The sequence below is a fragment of the Thunnus albacares genome, chromosome 5 (genome assembly GCF_914725855.1).
Source record: "Thunnus albacares chromosome 5, fThuAlb1.1, whole genome shotgun sequence".
Taxonomy (NCBI): Eukaryota; Metazoa; Chordata; class Actinopteri; order Scombriformes; family Scombridae; genus Thunnus; species Thunnus albacares.
Window position 1 is genome coordinate 16,019,871 of NC_058110.1, and position 15,567 is coordinate 16,035,437.

A 15,567-nucleotide genomic window follows, 5' to 3' on the forward strand; every position below is an offset into this window, starting at 1 on the left:
CACTCAAAAAAAAGAAAGAAAAAAAAAAATCCCGAGCGAAACAAAAACATGGACTGGATTCAAATAATCGTCAGGGACAAAAGGGTGGTGGTGGGTGGTTGGAGAGGGGGGGTGGAGGGGACGCCAATGGGGCTGTTGATTGATGGCAGCTCCGTGGGGAAACGCCGTTGTGTATGTGATTGTGTGTGTGTGTGTGTGTTTGCAACTGCACCAGGAAGCGAGATGCACGGCAGCCAAAGTGGCCCGACCGACCATCATCAGCCGATCAATGGTAACGCTTATGGGAATGTGACTGAAACACTACAGCGAGACAATGAAAGCTACAGCTACAGCCTAGTAGTGCCTTTTGTAAATAATGGCTTAATACTACTTTACTTTGTTTTCCTCTGCGCATTGCCCACAGAGCAATGACACGTTTGAGTGGTGCAAAAAAAAAAAGAAAAAAAAAAGATGAGGGTTTTTAAACGCATGTCGCTGATTTATATCTGAAAACATTACATCTGCTGGAAAAAAAAAAGAAAAAATACACAAGAGGGAGGCGACTGAATGCTGCTCAGGCTCGTGCAGCTCATTTGCATTTTTGGATAATGAATTAATTAGTCACCCCACCCATTAAAAAGGCAGAAACAAGCAGGGATGATAATGTGAATAGTCCATTAGCAACATTTGGGGAGGGGGGGTTGATTTTAAATGGTTAAGCTTGAGCTTCATATCAAATGTGATACTGGTTATTTTCAAGGTCTCATTTTGGTGTCGTTTTATGCTTGAAAACAGATGATTCAGTTTGTTTTTATCTACCAGTCTTAAAAAAAAATCTGACATTTTCCCTACCAGTGTAAGCGCAGCGGGACAATGAAAGATAAACTGCATTAAGTTATAAATTAATAGGATGATTTCCATTTCACTGAGCAAGTAGCTTGACACATTTTCATTGTCTTAAACATGATATCGGATCACTGTCAAAATCCAATTAACCAAAGCAAATAGTGTCCGCATTGGGCTCTTTTTGCACTAAAGCCGAACACGGGCAGGAGAGACAGGCAGTAAGGATCAATAGAAATTGAATTGAGGGTGGTGTGCAGGGGGTCCTTCATTGTCCTACAAACCATGTTGGCCATCTTTTTTTCAATAGCAGAGAGAGAGAGAGTGTGTGTGTGTGTGTGTGTGTGTGTGTGTGTGTGTGTGGAGGGGGGGGGATCTGCTGTGCAACAAAGTGCTAGCAAACCTCTTCCAGCTCCTGAGGCAACTGTCCTGAGAAGTCTTACCCCCCCCCATCCACATAGTAACCCAACACCACAGCAGCAACAGCTCCTCCCTTATCACAGTAGTATATACATTTCACAAGGTCAATGTTTGTGATATTTACACAAACACACACACACACATATACAGTCTGCTTCCTTTCCTGATTTACACAACATTCAAAAGATCTAAAGATTGATAAGGAGGCGGAAATGCACCAATAATTCTGACACACAATCAAAGCCTAAAAGACACGTAATGATGTTTCAGGTTCCAAAAAAAAAAAAAAAAAAAAAAATCACTCCACAAGAGACTCAGTGTGTTACAAATGGAAACTAGTCAACATTTTCAGTACATTTGTGAGACTTAAGTTGGCCAAAGGCAGCAAAGCGAATCCTCTCTGAAGGCAGTGCAGAGCAAAGCTGGATTGGCTGGCGGGGCAGGCTCCCCCTCCCCGGCAGATGAGATCCCATTATCAGGCAGACGAGAACTCCACCTCCAGGATTTCACAGCTCCTCTGTTTATCACATGGCTCTGTCAAGTTGGGCACCATTAACCGATAATGAAAGGAGACAACCGGTGCAGTTACAAGCAAAGCACTCCACATTCTACAGGCCTAAGCATGTATCTGGGAAGCTGACTGTGTCTATTCAATTCTGTTCAGCATTCAAACGGCCCATCACAATACTTTTTCCCCTGAGCAACCACCCCCCCCCCTCCCCACCCCCCCATCCCAACCCCCCCCCCCCCACACTTCTTCTACAGCTACAGTGCCTTCAATCCCAACAGAACAAAAACTGGTTACTTGGTGCTTCTTTCTGAATTCAGAGGAAATGAAATCTAACAGAGCTGCGCGCCGCTCAAAAGAGAAAAATTGCACTTTCCTGCGACACTCTTTTTCCTAAAGATTATTAAAGGAGAACAATTTCATGTAAAAGCTAACAAAACCAGAGGGGGTGTGTATGAGAAGAAGAAAAAAAAAACGGCATAATAAAGAAACACAAACTATCATTTTGAAACATGTTTTCCTCATCCACATCAAACATAATTAGTACAAGTGTTACTAAACAAAAGAGATTGCAAGACTGCCACTGAATCAAAGGCCAACATGCCCCCTCCTCCTCCTCCTCCTCCTCCTCCTCCTCCTCTCCCTCCCTTCCTCCCCTGTCTGACTACTCCATTTATGGTTTATAGGATTCTGTAGCCACTTACGCTCATTAAAAATGAATACTTAACAAAAGCTGTGGCTGACACACACTGTTTGCTTTAGCCTGATTTCTCCACGCTGGAGAAAAACAAGCCACTCAGAGGCAGCAAACAGAGAGCAGGAAGAATAAGAGAGAGAGAAAGAGCTCAGCAATACAAATAAGTCAGCCAGTAGCTGAAACAACAGAAAAAAAAAAAAAAATGACATGGATGACTGAGCCAAGCCTGTGAGAGACTTGGCAAGCCTCAGAGGACCTGGCCTCTTAAGCACTCATATCTAGTAACTTCATTTAATACATTCACCAGGGATGAGCAGACAAGTTGAAGGAAAAAGGGATTGAGAGAAGAAAACAGACTTGTAAACCAAGAGGAGGGTTAGGTTGTGGTGGTGGTGGTGGTGGTGCGCTTCAGAAGCTCGACTTTAACACATGACTAAATCTCTACAGTGTAACAGGCTAACTTCCTTGCTGCCAAAACATAATACGAGGAGGAAAAAAAAACAAAAAAAACAAAAACGGATGTGCTAGATTGAACCTTGAGACCATTTTACCAGTCGTAGGCAGGTATTATCTACAGATGCTGTTTTTCTCACATTAGAAACTTGAACAGTGCTTTTTCCAGATGGGGTTTTAAAAGCATTGACTCTATCTCCGCCACACGTACTACATCCATAAAGAACAAAAACTGTGTGACTGCTGCTTGAAGTTACTGTTCTTCACACTGACGGCAAGTGCTGATAGCCCCCCCCCCCCCTCCTCCCCTCCTCCCTCGTTCTCTGCTGGCAGGCGAGCAAAAAAAAAAAAAAAAAAAAAGCTGACTTCAAATCATTCATTGCCCCTTTTAGCCTTCATGGATTCTTAAGAGAGTACTTTACAAGTTGGGGGAATCCGAAGGGAAAATAGGGTCTTACACGACTAATTAAAACACAGACTCTGCCTGGAGGGGGTTGAGAAAAGGGGAAGCAATAAAACAATCCTCTCCGATCTCCCAACAAAGTAACTCAAGGAAATTACTCGACTAACTATGGTTAACTACACGCTTGTGGATATGAGGATTCAAGGTTTTACAAAAGTACTGCTTTCAAAAAGACTCGACAGAGTAAAATTCCTAAAAGAAAAAAAAAAAAAGCCTTTGTAACAACAGCAGTTACACTCCTTCTCTATACAAGCAAACAGCACTATCAAGGAGACACAAGACTAACTGGAAATCAAGATGTCCTTTGGAGACAATCCAGACAGATAACTAGTAATTAAGCTGCTACCTTGCAAGCTTTTATTTGTGATCATTAACACTGTTGTAAAAAAGTGAGGAAAGCCAAGGAATGGTATTTCACTTTAGGCAATCAGTGCAAGGTCTAGCCTCACATAGCTATCTTGTTTACATAGCTATTCACAGTCACATTTGGCAGCCTTGCAACACTCTGAAAACCAAGACACTTGTAGGCTACATATGTCTAATCTCTTTGCCAAGCTACACAAGCTACTCAAGAGAGTGAAACTTGCACACAGCAGCCATTTGGTAAAAGTATTGCATATTAAGAAAATGAATGTAAGTAAACCTTATTCCAGATGGAGGTAGCTGCCACCTGGCAAACCAATTGATCAAATGTTAGCGAGAGGAAACAAGCGTTTTCTCTTTGTAAAATGCAGCAAAACCTGACTGTTCATTTCCAGACTTTGATAAATGTGAACAAAAAAAACAAACAGCTTTTAATAGACGCTAACTCTACGTGTGAATTCACACAGAGAAGACAGAAACAGGGCTAAAAGAAAATCAGGGAGTGAAATACCCATGAATCAACAATTAATCAACCAACTGTGCATGGCCGCAAACTCACATATATAGACTGTGAACACAAACAAATGCACACGTGTGATACCTTAGATGCTATTTCACTAAGCCCCTGATTTTCCACAGACATTCTTCAAGCTCTCACATGGACCGTCTGTGTCTGTCTGATTCTCCAGGCAACACAGGGCCTCATTCATCTGAATAAAAGAGCAGTTCAGCCTGCCGTGGCTGCACAGAGAACAGACTCTGAGGAATGAGACTGTATTTCCAAAAGGGCCACAGAGAAACAGAGTGCAGGCTGTGGCACAAACGAGGAAGTTTACATTTCAGGCAAATCCTTTTCTGAACAAAGACGGCAAGATAAACAAACAGTACGTGTGCCTGATGCTTAGCTCTGGAAAGTCCTATTCCACTAACTGTATTTTAAAAGTGATCTTTAAAGCGAATGGGGGGCCGTGATCATGAAAGCAACAGAGAAAGAGAGAGAGAGAGAGAGAGAGTGGCGGTTGGGGTGTGTGATTCCTGTGTGGCTACTGTCTCCGAGCTAATCTGCTCAGATAGCCAGTGACTGCTCCATTTCACACAGAGCACATGGCTGTCTCACCTCCATACACTGCCACCCTATGGACAGTGAGTAGAGGTGCAGCTTCATGCTGTTGCTGTGCTGAGAAAAGAGGGGAAAAAAAAGGGAGGTGGGGGGTGGGGGAGGGAAAAAAGAGGCTCATAATGTGTAAACCTAAAAATTAACTCCACACACTATAATTAATGACATGCATATTAATATGCTCAATATGCTGCAATGGCCCACAAAGCTGTATCTCTTTCTTTTTTTTCCTTTTTTTCTCTTTCCTCCAGTACCGATGCTTATTCAGAAATCAATTATTCTCCTCTGGTCACACTCGACTGCTCTCAGTATGTAAGCTAATGATTCAGCCATCTAGTTTACAGATAGATAGTGATAACTAGAATAAGCACATCCATTACAGGTCAGAGGAACAACATTCTCAAATCATTCAAGCTAATTTTTCACATCTTGGATTTTTCCACCTCACTTTCTTCATATTTCTTTTTCTTTTTCTTTTTTTTTCATTTGGCATGAATAATAGCAGAGAGAAGTAATCTCAAAGGCAAATGTAAGGTCAGCATGTCAGCGCTGGGTGCGGTGAGAAAAGGATGTGTTATTCAAAGAGACAGCACACAGACAGGGTGTTGAGGCTGTGTTATGAGATTAGACTGTTTTTGTGGGAGCGAATGGGTAAAAATATGTCTGTATGCAGTCGGAGCAGACAGTTTGGAGATCAGTGCTGAGGTCAAGAGGAGCCACTTAGCTGTGCTTTGGCCTTCCAACCCCTACAGCGTTCAGAATCAACCGTTCCACTGTGGGAGTAGATAAAAAGCTTGGCAGCAGCCTTGCAACTGAAGACGACTGTATTTACTAATGCACGCAGGCTTTATTTACAGCTTTTTAAAGGTACAAAATGGAAATTAATGGGAATAGGTGGGAAGCTCGCTCATTAGCCAGAATATATATTAGGATAGCCTCGCTACTGCAGATCCCTAAAGGCATTAAATCTAGGGGTTTGCTATAAACAAACAAAGCAATAAATAATCCAGACTAAAAAACATACCTCTCTCTCAATTACAACTAAACCATGAAGGTCATTTTAGATTTTTTTTCCTCCAACTATTAGCAGAATAATGTAATATGTGAGTTAATGAGATTTACACCAGATGCGATGCTGCTTTTTTTCCCCCCACCACACATTATTACAACAGCAACGACATAAGAAAGCTGTCTCTTTGTCATCTCTGGTGAAGAGAAAATGTGTTGAAATCTGAGAATAATACGTTAAGTGTCATTTATGATTACATGGTAAGCCTGCTACCTTTGTCTTTATTGTTTGGACTTATGAATCAAGTGAGCATGGAAGTGTGTTTCTCATTATGTTGTTCTGGACACACACAGAATTACTACTCAGAAGTGGTGAACTGGAAATTCTGCAAATTGCTTGTTTGGATGCACGTATTCTGCATAATGCATGAAGCATCTAACATATAATAGATATGTGTGTGTGTGTGTGTGTGTGTGTGGTAGGAAGTGAGTGTGCGTGTAAGAGATAGCGACCAAGTGGGAGAGACGCGGGGAATGAGAGATAGAGTAACAGTGTTGATATTCGATATTGAGCAGAGTGGAAAGCGAACAGGCAGCATGCTAACTGTCTATATAATAGGAGCAGCGGGGAATAGACAGAAGAGGCTTGGTGCGGCATGAGCTCCTGAAGTCAGCTCGGAAGAGGGATGGATTGAGGGAAAAGATGGATGGGGTGAGTGAGGAGAGGAAAGAGGGAGGGAGGGGAGGAAGGGAGTGCAAGCTGTAGCTCTCTCTGTTCCTGCACACATCAGCAGCAGGAGGGCAGGGATGCGCGGAGGCCACAGCAAGCCAATTACCAAACTCATTAAGTAACCTGCTAGTCGGCTTTGAACTGCAGCCCCCTCCATATCGTGACTGGATTCTCCGCTGCTGCTGTGGACATTCGGATAGGCACTACATTCACTCTCACACCTCTTTTTTTATTTTTTTTTTAAAAAAAGAAATGGCTGGAGAGGGGAGCGGAAATGGCAAAATGGTAATCAAATGTTCACATGCATTAGCGCAAAGTAGAATCACAAGTGAAGCCATAATGAACGTGGTTGGTAGACTGGTGGCTTGAAGGCATGATGTTGCCAACGACAGCATTGCAAAGGCTGCAAATTAAGGGAGACCTGTACAGCACTGTAGGTAATGCTAAACAAAACAGGAAATAATGCATCCAGACAAGAGTGGGTAAGCACAGGTTAGCAGTGGAGGGATGAATGAGTGCTGACAAGCTTCAGTGTTTATTTCCAGTGGCACTGAAAGCAGCAGGAGTGGTGGCAGGGAGGGGGGGGAGAGGGGGGGGGGGGGGGGGGGGCAAGACAGTGAAGAAGACGAAGCACAATGAGGAGTGAGGATGACGACGGAGAGGAATATGGCTGAGAGCACTGCGGACAGGTAAAGAAAATGATCAAGGTCCACTGAGTGAAGCAAGAGCGGAAACATTTGGAGGGGGGAGAGGGGACGGGGTTAGGGCAGAGGAAAACGCTGCGTTAGTCAGCGCTCCAGTGTCACGAAGCGTTGTTGACTAACCTCGACTGCATTCACCTCCTAGCTCACTGCCTCTCAACAAGTATTGACACAACGACAGTCTGCAAGAGAAAAACTGAAGGGAAACAGACACACACACACACGCACATACACACACAGACACACACACACACACACACACAGAGGACAGGGGAGAAAAAAAAAACATGAATGATGTGTAAATGGAACAAACGAGGTGATAACAGCTTGACGGTAGAGGTGTATGCATGGGTGAGGAAGGCTGCCATATTTGGCATCATGTTGAACACATGGTGAATGTAGCCACTGAAAGACATGAAGGTGCACAAAAAAATACCATTCACAGTGCAGTTAACATTTTCTATGAGGAGATTGTGAGCATTTATTCTGAGCCAGTATTCATTTCCCTCTACTCAATAAACCTCTCTGGATACACAAAGATCTAGGCACTCATACCTGCTACACACAATGTAAAACTCACACACACACGCACACACACACACAGTCCCCCAACCCTGAACCTCCCCCATTATCCCATGAGCCCTCTCTTCTCTGCCTCGCTCGACAAGAGCTTGGAAATAAAAACATCACAGCTCTGCCTCGCAGCACCTGTTCAATAACATTGACATTTCACATTCAGCATCCGCACATTGAGAGATTCCCTGCATTTACTCTCTTTAACACCCAGAAACACGACACACACACACACACACAATCAATCTGCTACTTATAATGTACGCATTTGAATACTGCACAGACTGGGAACGTGTACGTGTGTACTTCTGTTCTGCAGTCATGCATTGGGTGTCACGATCCAAATTAATTGTTAGGTAATCATCTTGATTTTAGCTTCTTTTTTTTCCCCCAACAACTCGCTCATTAAAATATGGTAATTCTTACACAATTGTGTCATTCTCCTCATGAAAACCGTTCTTTGTAGTCAATGATCAATTACTCAAGTCTATCCATGTGACTTTGCTGGTTGCTAAAAGTGTTGCAGAACCAACTGAATGATGAGGATAATTAAAGAAAATGTGTCAATATGGTTTACAATAATGTACAGTACAGCCTGTGTTTGTTATCTGTAGCTCATTATGAGGATGAGAACATTAAGGGCATCTCACAAACAACATAAGATGATGAGTAACCGATGAATATGTAAGGCACTGTGGGATGAGAATATATGTCAGATTTTTTTTTCTTTAAAAAGGAGGGCGTGGCTGCTTTCTTAACCAATTATTTATTGACGGAAAAGCTTGTACAAAACAAGGCAACATCCCTAGATATTTACCAGATGTACAAAATGGTACTGTTTGTTATTATTCATGCCCTGCTTCAACACAACACGCCTCCTGAATTCAGCCTGCATTTTGAAGTGAAATGGTGTGTTTGGTTTTGAATTTGAAAATACCACCGGGTGTGCAGGGAATAAAATCAAAGTATTTCTATCATGGGTGTAGGTTTGGGTATGGACGGTAGGGACATGTCCCTACCAATATTTTTACCGATCTCATACAATCTAACCGCTTTAACTCCACGTAACGTTAACAGTAAGATCTCTGCAGCGTTGCCAGGTTTGTGTTTTTTCTGCGAAAAAGTGTGCTATTATGATAAAGAGTGAAAGAGCAGGATATGAGGAACACTCAACCCTCAACTTCAAGCTGTACGTATTGTTGACTGGTAGCAGCAGCAGTAGTGGAGTCGGTGAGGCCGAGAATCTGAAGCGATTAGTATTTATAGTTTAAACGTTCCAAACGTCACAGAATTGAAAACAACTTCACTGGACAAAACTAGGATCACTTGATATTGTATTTAATTTCAGACGTTAGTTGTCGTTAGCCAATTTGTGATTGTTGCTCAGACATTCTGTTTAATTAAACAACTTTATTACTGTTGGCGAAAATTCCTCCCAAAAGCAAATTAAGACATCAGGTCCTTTGTGTGCACACATGTGCCTATGAAAGAGAAGAGAGTGATAGAAAGCAAGTGCACGTACACAATTACTTTGGCCGTCTGACAAAAAATGTCACTACAAAAGTTAAAACCAAACTTGATTTCTATCCACACAGTCTCAGCACTGTTCAGTAGCCCAGCAAGCAGGGTTTACTGTTGTCTTATACTTGATGGAGAAACAGTAAAAAACACAAATACACACAACCACCACTGAGATAATATTTCTATTCACTCTATGATCAAACTTGCCAAAGAAGATTTTGGGTTCATGGAGGTTTGACTTAAACATTCGGCTTCATTTTCCTTTTAGACGCACCATGTTTTCATACAATAGTTACCACCTGAGGACAAGATGAAATGTGCAGTGGGCCACCTAGTGCCAGGGTTCAATGGTGTCACCAGGTGCAGCCTAACCTGGGTGGCTGAGCAGGGACATCTGTTTGACGGCATTAGAGCCATCAGAGCGCTGCCATAACCACAGATTAAATGGCAGTAAATCTCTGGATTAGAACCATGTATGAATAGCTCACATTGATTTTGCAATCCCTCCAGTAACTCTGGGATTTCCACAGTGACAGACAATGTGACCATCAAGCGTGCACACACACGCAGAGACTCATCTGTTTCACAGTTTTTTAAAAACCCTTTAAAAATCTGTCTGTGACTAACCTATCTTCCATTTTAATCTGCTCATATCTCGGCCTAGAGGTTGTATCCAAATAGCACAAAGCATGCAACGTCGTTCCTTTAGCAAACTACCCTTCCATCCAGTCTCTCCCACTAGTCACAACACGGCAACTAAAACAAGCTCAACAGGCCTAGAAATGTCCGTTCCTATAATCTAGTCTGTGTGTTCACATGGGAGCAGGATCTCTTCCGTGCTCTGCGAGTTGAGGGTTATTGTATGTGAGCACCACGGGGTGATTTGGACGATGACAAAGACAAACTGGCCTTTCCCTCTTTGCTGCCTGGTCTCGTTTTTTAGTATCTGAATATGCATGTGCCCTCTCTCACTCTCTCTCTCTCACCCACACAAAAATTCACTCAGCCCCAATGAGACCTTTTTGACACGACAATCCCAAAATCCCGTGCTGAGACCCCAATCCCCTTCGACCACCATAGTCCTTCGGAAGCTGGCTGACATCAAAGACAAGCGCTTCGCTTTCATGACTTTAGTCCGCCTCTCAGTCTGTCAGCGTCTCTGGCTGTCCAACCCATGCTCTTCAGAAGAGCCACTATTTTAACACCAGGCTCATGCTAACCACTTCAAACACCTCCACAGCCCAACATAAAGAACCCAAAGATAGCCTGTTCTGCATTTTCACTATTTCCATAATCAGAGGCGGGTGTCAAGAGTGTTAGGATGTGAGCAATGATTCCAAAAGGGGGCCTCCAAATAGTAGAAAACAAAGTGCTACAAGAAATTTATTCCAGTATTAATAATTTCACCTCTTTATGGAAAATGCGCCTAAAGGAAACAACTCGGTAAAACCTATAAGATCACAGAACGATATGCACAATCTCGAGTCAGCTTGGCAACCACATTTGGCAACCAGCAGAAATCTGACTCTTCTGTCCAAAATGGCTGTGTGTTGGTCATCACGGCTGACCTTAGCCACCTATCAAGCCAATTGAAAGCGATTACCTGGTGATTAGTCTGCGTTGTGAGGCAGCTCCATTAACCTTTGAGAAACAGAGTGTGGAGGCTGCAGTGTCTAGCCAAGTGGAACGCTCTCCTTACTGCCTCCGAAAAAAGACATGAGTGAGGTGAGTGAGAGAGAGAGAGAGAGAAAGGGAGAAACTCAGTGTGACAGTAGAGCAGCTCCTATTAGGTAAGCACATTGAGCCATCAGGCCGGCACATTCATCAACGCACAGAATGCCAGTCAGCAGCACCAGCAGGCTAGCCCACCTCTCTCCCGCACTACTGTTAGTAGTGAGATGGGGAGGGTGGGAGAGTGACAGGGAGGCATTTGCAAAGCAGATTTGGACCACTCTCCCCAGCATTTGGCAGTGCGAATGTTTCTGTGCATGGTTCGGGTGGTTTTTACAAGCATTTCCCCTGCACTAATAGACCGGCCCATGGGCTGCTAATGATATCATTATCATACATGCACTGTGATTGTTTGGACACAGGGTGTGCCAAGATCAATGGACAGCAAAATCTGGATCAATTGATTAGACTGCCGCTGTTAAGCTGCTAAAACATATTTTGCACACAGTCAATGGGATGGGCTGTGAATGAACTGGGTTATGCCTGTTTTCAGAGTGCAGCATTCACACGTTGGGTAAGGCAAGCGGATTTGCGCCATATGAGAAGTGAGCTAAACTGGCAGGGCTGATGAGCCTCCATCTCTCATCTTCACGTCAACCACAACCACTACCACACAGCAAGCTTCAAATTAAGGGCTAAAACTATATTTTAACATTCCTGACTAAGTCAAAACAAATGAAAATGTGTACAATATTTCTGTTGTCCCTTTGTCACTGTGAATAGTCACGCCACCATCATGTCTAAGTGGTTTTATTTGAAAAACCACCTAACAAGCAGCGAGTGTTTTCACTTACACACTGTGCAAAGCCAGAGCGGTTTTGTTAAATATGCATGATTGAACATTTGACTACAAAACACCAGAGGTTGGAAGAATATCATATCATGGTACATTAGACTCTTCCAGTGGCATTGCATCAATATAGCATTAAGATTGTAGGACAATATAAAGTAGAATGATATACATTTTTTGACACTAATGTTGAAGCATGCGACCAGGTTGTGGACAGACATAAAGACCAAAGTGAACAAGTAGATGTTGTGACAAAGTTTCTGTCTCCTGAGGTGGTGGGGCATTTCCCTTTCTTCTTGTCTTCAGTAGCAAAGGTTGAGATTTGATTTTGAACTATGTGTTCTGATTTATGCTATCAGTGACCAGTATCAGTCAGAAGTTTGGATGCACGTTCTCATTCAAGGGAATGGGAAGGTGTGTCCAAACTTTTGACTGGTGCTCTAAAGAGTAGGCTTGATCAGGATCATTAAATTAAAGTGGTAAAAGCACATAAAATTGAAAAAAGTGGTAAAAGCACATAAAATTTGATGCGCAACCTGACTTACAGCTAATTAGATTCCTACATGCGTTGAACTTTGCCTTGTTGCTTTCTTTAATAAAGTGAAGCCACACTTTTGAGTGTTTACCGCGATCCATCTTTCATTACTGTAGTGACATTAGCCATGCATGCTCATATCTAAACAAATCGACAAGCTGTTGCGTTGATGAATGACATAGACAATCCTGGCAGATAACCATGTCCTTGCAGATGTGTAGCCTTTGTTTGCAATAATAAAGCGTTATCGGGTACTCGGTTCTTGGCATTTGGATCACTAAGAATGAATACAATCCAATAAATTAATTAACTGTAAAGCCTAATGTTCAATTTTGGCTGTATCACGGATGTTTATTGGTTGTGGACAAAACAACAGAAACAGACGACAACATAATACAAATCAATGTAGCAAAACAAGAGAAAACAGCCTCAAAATGACCACAGCGTTGAATCAGCATCTCTCTTAAAGTCTCACCAAAAATGCATCTTCCTATCATCACAAAAGGTACCATTTATTGCAGAGCTATTACATTGGACTGCATTACATTTTATGGATATCAATTTATCGCATCCACCTCCTGTACGGCGTTCATGCTTGAATAATAAGCCTCCTCTCGTCTATTCCTTCCACTGACTTGGTCTCAATCATGACTGTAATTTGAGAGCAGCCTGATTGTGTTAGGAGGTAGCTGATTGCGCTGATGAGCAGAGCGCTGCTGAAGAGAAGAAATTGGGCCATACAGACTGAACAAATAATGACATCAATAACAGCCGGGGTGATGTAAGGTTGTCAGAGAGACTGTACTCGTGTTTAAATGATTGCCCTGTCAGCCACCCTGCGAGATGCCAACTGGCCAAAAAACAATCCTGTATGACTTTATCTCTACTGCAGCCTTTAACTAATAACGTCGCCAACAGTAACACTTTAGCAACGCAGCAGCAGCATCTAAATCACACTTTAGTGAGGCCAATCTATCTACAGGGTTAACTCTATCTGTCGCTTTCCCCTATCAGCATCCTTTAGGCGCCATCATGCAACTTATTCCAGTATACAAAGGCTAATGCAGGTAAATCAAACCTATTGAACTTGAATGCTTGACACTAAGCTTCCCGGCACACTAGCTAGCTCGAGTGGGCGAGAAATGAACCTTGTTATGTGTCCTGACACTGGGCCCTGCTCCCCAGCAAATAAAAACATGCCTCTCACTTACTGGCTGCCTGCGCCCACAGTCCCATACATCAGCATTATAAAGGAGCTCGGCAGCCTCAAGGTCAGCTCAATTTCCTCCTGCCGTTATGAAGTATCAGAATCACAGCGAGAGGGGGCACCCACACACATGTAAAGAAATGATTTAGGGAGAGAGGGAGAAAAGGAGGGAGAGAGAGAGAGAGAAAGGAAAGGAAAGGGGGTGGGGGGATTTGGAGTGTGAAGGAGAGGCGGTGTGTAATACAATGGGGAACTGTGACAAATCACCAGGAGAGAACCAGCCTCTTCTACAGTAAAGATGTGTGAGTGCGGGCATTTGTGAGAAAATGTAGAGAACATTAAGCCTACTTGCTCATTCCACACTCTAAAAGAATATAGTAGTCGGTGGTATAAGTAATGGGATTGAACATTTTTTTGTTCAACAAGCCGATTCCGCTTGTATAATCGCTCAAGTGTAGTCTGTGAAACTACAAAGCAATTAGACCTACTGAATACTTGTTTCAGAAAATGTGAATACGATGTTTACCATTTACTGTAATTAAATTGTAAGCTGTTACATGGGCATAACAGCGACCTAATGCAACCCTAATGCTTTTTTTTTTTCCTTTTGAGATCTGGGCCCATTCATCACATGCCCAAGCAATTTGATAAATTACACAGAAGCATGAAAGCTGATCATGTGCATGGCAGAAGAGTGTGGTGCATGTGTGTGTGTGTGTGTGTGTCTCTGCCTGAGTCGGCAGTCATCCTTGGCTGCCTCGCTGGCTGAGGTTTGACACCTTCAGCTAAGAGCCTGGGGAAATAACAGCAAATTCACTTAATGGCACCACCTCATCTATTCCTCATACAGGGAGAGGAGGAGGAGGAGGAGGAGGAGAGAGAAAGAGAGAGGGAGAGTTCCTTGAGGTGTTACAAAATGGCTGTGCGCTCTCGGCTGTGCTGCCATCTCTCCCATCCGTGGGGGGTGCAGGTGTGTGGGTAAACACAGAGTGCATTGAGATCCATCACCGGCCTTGGTCGGCCACCAGCTGTAATTTGCCGTCAACTCTGACCCCTTTGTGAAAAGCCCGGCCTGCCTGTGCTCTCTGCTACGAAGCTTTTTGCGGTGACAGCGCAATCTGGTTTGATGTGTGTGTGTGTGTGTGTGTGTGTGTGTGTGTGTGTGGTCGCATGTGGGTGTGTGTGATGATCTGTACTTGAAAAGACAAACAATATACAGACTTAGATCCGGTGACGGTGTGCACGGCTGCAGGTATGTGCATGCGTGTTTGTGCAGGTGTAAGTAAGCATGCATTGGTATATTAGTGCGTGTCTACAGGGAGTGTTACAGAGCCAGAGGTATAATGGCCTCACTCCATCTTTGTGTGAGGTATTGCAGAACAATCCAAAGCAGAGCACCGCAGCTGGGAGGGAGCATGGGCTGGCTTGCAGTTAGATAACATCTCAGGGTAACAGCAGGTATGCTATCAGTGCAGCCCCAATCCCCTTAGGGCTATTTTCAGAGCCTCTGACCCCAGCGTGACTGGCTGGGTGACGTCTCTGTGCCAGCAACACAGGAAAAGCAAAAACACAAAAACCACGCCGCTGCTTCCTCTCGTCTGCACATCTCATTCCAGCAGCTTGAACAGCTCTGCTATTGTTCTGATGTTTCACTACAAAAGAAAAAAAAAGAAGACACTTCTAGCTGACATAGTTTGGCTGCTCAATGATATGTTTACAAGGACTGCAATTTATTGATAATTTGTCCAATTGAGACAATCCTATTAAATAATAATAAATAAATTGCCATATTTCCCATTGCCATTGCCAAACAGAATATTCCAATTACCATAACCCGTATATAGTCATAGTGTAATCACATTAAGACATGTATCCTGATTGCCTTATTGAACAGAATTCAGATCTATGTGCATCTTAATGGAATGATG

The 15,567-nt window shown here is 43.1% G+C and overlaps 1 protein-coding gene across 5 annotated transcripts in view; it reads right to left on the reverse strand.

The window, feature by feature from the left end:
• The window catches only part of rerea (arginine-glutamic acid dipeptide (RE) repeats a), a 132,591-nt gene that overhangs the window by 95,595 nt on the left and 21,429 nt on the right, over positions 1-15,567 (reverse strand). For 3 of the 5 annotated variants that reach the window (XM_044351882.1, XM_044351887.1, XM_044351881.1), the window contains one exon: positions 7,406-7,478. The exons of the other annotated variants lie outside the window; for them this stretch is intronic. The gene's annotated coding sequence lies outside the window, so the exon portion shown is untranslated. The remainder of the gene's footprint in view (positions 1-7,405; positions 7,479-15,567) is intronic. 5 annotated transcript variants of the gene reach the window in all.